This window comes from Schistocerca serialis, chromosome 3, assembly GCF_023864345.2.
Source record: "Schistocerca serialis cubense isolate TAMUIC-IGC-003099 chromosome 3, iqSchSeri2.2, whole genome shotgun sequence".
In the NCBI taxonomy this organism is placed as follows: Eukaryota; Metazoa; Arthropoda; class Insecta; order Orthoptera; family Acrididae; genus Schistocerca; species Schistocerca serialis.
Window position 1 is genome coordinate 217,278,538 of NC_064640.1, and position 6,000 is coordinate 217,284,537.

General features: G+C 42.6%; 1 non-coding gene across 1 annotated transcript; it reads right to left on the minus strand.

The window, feature by feature from the left end:
- Positions 1-302: 302 nt before the first annotated feature.
- Trnap-cgg (transfer RNA proline (anticodon CGG)) lies at positions 303-377 on the minus strand. The gene has a single exon. It is a non-coding gene; the product is annotated as a tRNA-Pro (tRNA).
- Positions 378-6,000: the final 5,623 nt, after the last annotated feature.

Consider the following 6,000-nt stretch of genomic DNA (forward strand, 5'->3'; position numbering starts at 1 on the left):
TATGACAGTGTTATATTAGTCCTGTGGAATAAAACACATGTATATGATCTGCGTTGCGCTAACTATTGCGGAATATAGTTCACCTGCACCTTCTTCTCTTCATTTTCGTTCTCGGAGGACCAAGTTAATTCGAAACTACTTCGCTTCTTCTGGTCGTCAACCTCGTCCAATATGCGATCATTTTCATAGGATGGTAAGTCAATTATTGTCCGCAATTTAGCTACATTTTTGTTTATTTTGGTAGTACTGGCGTTTTACGTTGATGACGCATGCTTTGAAACTTCCTGGCAGATTAAAACTGTGTGCCCGACCGAGACTCGAACTCGGGACCTTTGCCTTCCGCGGGCAAGTGCTCTACCAACTGAGCTACCGAAGCACGACTCACGTCCGGTACCCACAGCTTTACTTCTGCCAGTATCTCGTCTCCTACCTTCCAAACTTTACAGAAGCTCTTCTGCGAACCATGCAGAACTAGCACTCCTGAAAGAAAGGATATAGCGGAGACATGGCTTAGCCACAGCCTGGGGGATGTTTCCAGAATGAGATTTTCACTCTGCAGCGGAGTGTGCGCTGATATGAAACTTCCTGGCAGATTAAAACTGTGTGCCCGACCGAGACTCGAACTCGGGACCTTTGCCTTCGCGGGCAAGTGCTCTCTTAGACAGGTGATTAACTATTGACGAATTGGCACATTGTCTGCAAATTAGTCACGGTTCTGCCTACGAAATCATCCACAACAGACTTGGGTTTCATAAAGTTTGTGCAAGATGGGTCCCAAAATAACTCACACAATTGCATAAACAAACGCGCTTGTACATCTGCAAAAAACATTTGCATCGCTATGGTAACGAAGGGGAGAACTACTTAGACAGGATCATTACTGGCGACGAAACATTGATCCATCATTACGAGCCGAAGAGTAAACGGTAGCGTATGGAATGGAAACATCAAAATTCGCTGTGCAAGAAAAACTTCAAGACCAACCCGTCCGCAGGAAAACTGATGCTTACGGTTTTTTGGGACGCACAAGGTCCAGTACTGCAACATAATGGAGAAAGGGGGCACAACGATAAACAGTGTACTTTACAGTGAGATGCTTACTGCCAGACCAAAGCCTGCAATTCGAAGCAAACGCCGAGGATTGCTGTCAAAAGGTGTTCTGTTGTTGCACGACAATGCCCGTCCGCATACTGCTGCCCACACTGCTGCAACGCTCCATAAACTCAACTTTGAAGTACTGGATCATCCTCCATATAGTCCCGATATTGCCCCTTCTGACAATCACTTGTTCGGTCCACTCAAACAGGCATTAAGGGGCCGCTGTGAAAGAAGCGGTGCATTCCTGGCTCGCAGCTCAACCGAGAACCTTCTTTTATGAGAGCATCAGGAAGCTTGTACAACGATGTACCAAGTGCGTTGGAACACAAGGAGACTATGTCGAAAAATGATGTTCTTGTAAGTTTCCAATTTGATTACAATAAAATTTTATAACTACTTTGCAAATAATAATTGACTTACCCTCGTATTTTGCAGCATTCTTGGCTATTCTGTTTAAGATGGTTTTTTCCCTTCGGTGTAATTCTGTCCTGGAAATCTATGAAACCTTACTTTTTATTTAAAATCCACCCTGTTGTAAGTCTTTGTTTCTCGTAGTCCTACACTTGTGATCAAAAATACACGGACACCTGGCTGGAAATGACTTACAAGTTCGTGGCGCCCTCCATCGGTAATGCTGGAATTCAACATGATGTTGACCCACCCTTAGCCTTGATGACGGCTTCCACTCTCGCAGGCACACGTTCAACCAGATGCTGGAGGATTTCTTGGGGAATGGCAGCCTATTCTTCACGGAGTGCTGCACTGAGGAGAGGTATTGATGTCGGTCCCTGAGGCCTGGCACGAAGTCGGCGTTTCAAAACAACCCAGAAGTGTTCTATAGGATTCAGGTCAGGACTCTGGGCAGGCCAGTTCATTCCAGGGATGTTATTGTCGCGTAACCACTCCGCCACAGGCCGTGCATTATGAACAGGTGCTCGATCGTGATGAAAGATGCAATAGCCATCCCCGAAATGCTCTTCAACAGTGGGAAGCAAGAAGGTGCTTAAAACATCAATGTAGGCCTGTGCTGTGAAAGTGCCACGCGAAACAATAAGGGGTGCAAGCCCCCTCCATGAAAAACACGGTCACACCATAACACCACCGCCTCCGAATTTTACTGTTGGCATTACACACGCTGGCAGATGACGTTCACCGGGCAGTGGCCATACCCACACCCTGCCTTCGGATCGTAACATTGTGTACCGTGATTCGTTACTCCACACAACGTTTTTCCACTGTTCAATCGTCTGATGTTTACGCTCATTACACCAAGCGAGGCGTGGAAATCTCGCGTACAAACGTATGACACAAGTAACACCCAATCACTTAACCACGTTCGAAGTCCGTGAATGCCGCGGAGCGCTCCATTCTGCTCTCTCACTATGTCCAATAACTACTGAGGTCGCTGATATGGAGTGCATGGCAGTAGGTGGCAGCATATTGCACATAATATGAAAAACGTATGTTTTTGGGGGTTTCCAGATACTTTTGATCACATAGTGTATTTCTTCCAGATCCCTTTACTGCTCTTATTTCCACTGTACTTTGATTCTCTTGCTCACAGGAAACTGCATTATCTAAGGTGCCATTCTAAGGATATGTTCGAAAAACAGAGTCTTTTTTCCCATGACGCTGTCTAAAATCCTTTCTATCTGGGTACACAGTTCTGGTTCGTTAGTCTTCTGTACTGACCGTCTCGTTTTATTCGTGACCCCAGTATCTTCCTGTGAATCCGTTGTACCCTCCTCAGCAATCTGTTTCTTACAAGGCTCAGACTTTCTGATGTGTATAAGACTTCAGGATTACTGTCTGGTAATGTCTTAATTTTGTATTGATCGAAAGTTTCTTCTTGCATGTCAATATGTCTTTAAATCGTTAGGATTCTTCTTAGTCTAGCTTTTCATAGTAAGTTTCCATACTAAATCCTACTCACATTGCTTCTTTTTCTGCCGGTCCGTTTTCTATATAGGTCTATTTAAATCTCTCCACCTTTTAAATTTTCCCTCCTCTTCATGTCATTCAACTACGAACTCTCTTGGCATTCTTCGTATGGTGTGTCTTCTCGATGGAGATGTGTGGATCGGCTTTAGCCACCTATCTCTGGTGTTGGGTGGGGTGATGAGTCACCTCTTCTTACGATTTCGATAATATTACAATATTGTCTGCGAATGCATTTTTCCTTGTATCTCTGTCGTATTCCATCCACTTCTTTTGTTCCTTGTCGCCATTCCCTATTCACCTTATCAAGGACACGGTTGAAGAACAATTGGGATGAGTCTAGCTCCTTGTCTGATTTCGCTTTTCACGATGAACGGCTCTGGAAGCTTTCCTCTGAACCTGACCTTGGATGTCGTATTGGCTAAGGTCTGTATAATAATTTCACCGGATTTTCGTGCAAACACATCTCCTCCAAAATTTGGAGCAAGAAATTGTTGCAACTTCATGTACTGGAGCTAGAAAAAACAGCTTCTACATGCATGACGTGTCGTTTCTTGGCAACTTAGCAAGTGTTCATTCTGTATGCGCTTACATGTGTGGGTGCGAGTCGCTGGACTAATGCCAGCCCTTCTCCGAATGACAAGAAAATCGTTACGCAGTTCTATCTACTGCGGAACTTCCCGGTTAGGCACGAGTTAGCGACGATCCTATCAGGCGAATGCGATATCTACGCCTATGCAGTGTTTTGTGTTTGAACTACTATCTGCCTAAACGATCTAGTGTTTTCATTAAGATCCAATACACAGTCGTCTGCAAGCATTTCATCAAACGTTTATTATATTAATCTGCGTTCGGTGTTTCTTTAAATCAATAGACTGTAGAAATGTAACTCTTTCCCAGGTAACTGCAGGGTCTCATGTAGATACAGCATTGTTGGTTGGAAAGAGGCGTTACCTGTTGTGCAGCATTGTAAGTTTTTCACGATTGCACTATGAGCTGAAAGTATTTTCTTGCGATTTGCTAATCAATTTATTTCCTTCATACTTATCACCCTAGCATGGGAGTCTTAAGTGAAGAACATGATTGAATTTCGTATCGTTGACGGTCGATTCGAATTTCTTCAGAGACTCTTGTATTGTATAGCAGCTTGGCAGTCAGAAAGCCGAGATGTACGACCATTAACACAATTTACAGAGTCGAGCTGCCAAGAGGATTTGATGTGTAAAGGTTTTCTTGTGATTTTGTTACGGAATTTTTTCTGGGAATTCGCAGCTCCATGAAATAATACACAAAAAAATCTCGCACGCTCTGCCCCTACCACGGTTAGAACTGACGATTTTCTTAACCGTTGGAACACGAGATACGGGCGGTACCACGTGGCTACGGACACACTGCTGCCAGCACGCTACTCTCGCCATGGTATTGGTCGTTCAGCCTCATAACGCATCGTGAAAGATATTAAAAGTTGTCACGTATGTGAAGAATAGCATTTCCTTAGCCAAAAAATTGAAATTTCTGTCTCAGTGTCTTAGTTTACGTGAGGATTATATACCATGAGTCATTCAAATGGAAAGGGAATATCAAGCGAATTTAGCGAGTCAGTTCAGTACCATATGCGGAGGTGATTGCACTGTCACAGTGTTGCCAAATGTTTGTGACGATGTTGCCAATTCTCAGCTGTGCTAGGAACAGCTCTGTAGCGTTATAGGAGGAGAATCCTGTGCTTGTGTCATAGGAGGATACGGAGAGGAGGCGCGGGGTATGGTTAATATGCAGCGTTTTCTCCTACCAGCTGTGTCAAACATTCAGGTGTGTAATCTTCCATCACGATTACAGTTTCCCACAAAATATATACGAATAAAACACTTACCTTGTACCTTTGTTACAAAAGATTATTTCAGTACAATAAAAAGTCTTTGGAAATCAACTTTGCCAACCTGTCACGAAAAGTAAGATAACAAACACTTTGCACCTCGAAATCGATTGCATCTATGTGCAGTCTTGTGATCATACAAGTAGAATTTCATAAATTGCACGAGAATGTAGAAAAATGTTGGTGCGAATGGAAGCGGTAAGAAACGCAGTTAACTAATTATTCTGAACCACGTATTAATCAATTCTTTTGAAAATTCAGAAGAGAAGAAACTAAAAGTTATGCCCATTAAGACAGAAACTAAAGTGAAGATGCGGGTACTGTGCAGATCTGCGCTTTTTCATCTTCAGATCTATACAAATAATGTATACTAACCAGCGTATTCTTTCCTTTCGTAATGTTTCCGTATTGTTTAGTCTTCTTATGATGAACTGGATCCACACCCGTGAGTCTGATTTTTTCTTTGTATCCTTCCATCTACTATCTTTGTGTGTTATTGTTCGATGTTCAAAAAGCAAAATATTATGTCTGCTCCCACGAGGTATTAAAATGATGTCGCAAAAAGGCTAACGAATTATAATCAAAATATAGTGAGACGCCAATTTGTCTGTCGTCACGGTGTTAAGTGGACAGAAATAGTTGGGTGTTATTGTCGTCTTTTCTTATTGAGATTTTCATATTACCCTGACACAAGACGCCGAAATAAATGTGTATATTCTCCGTGATGAAACATCCCACATTCCATTCATCCTGATCCATTCGTTACGTGCATCGGCGGCAATGAGTGATAGGAAAGCTGTTGTGGGGTGACGAATAACAATAACAATGGTAGTAATTACAAATCAATAATCAAAGATGTTTACTGCATTACAGACGATTAACCAAATAACCAAGAATGGCTGAGTGTTTAATTGGCGCACTGAGTAGGTGTTCTTACCACTTTGTTACTGAATTCTGTTCTAGTTCTTTGCAGAGAGAAAACAAAGAACCCTGTAGCCATACATATAGCTAGTACAACGAGATATTACATATCAACTATCCTTGCTTTACCTCACGAGACGAACATGGCGTCATTGAGCTGATATTTTATA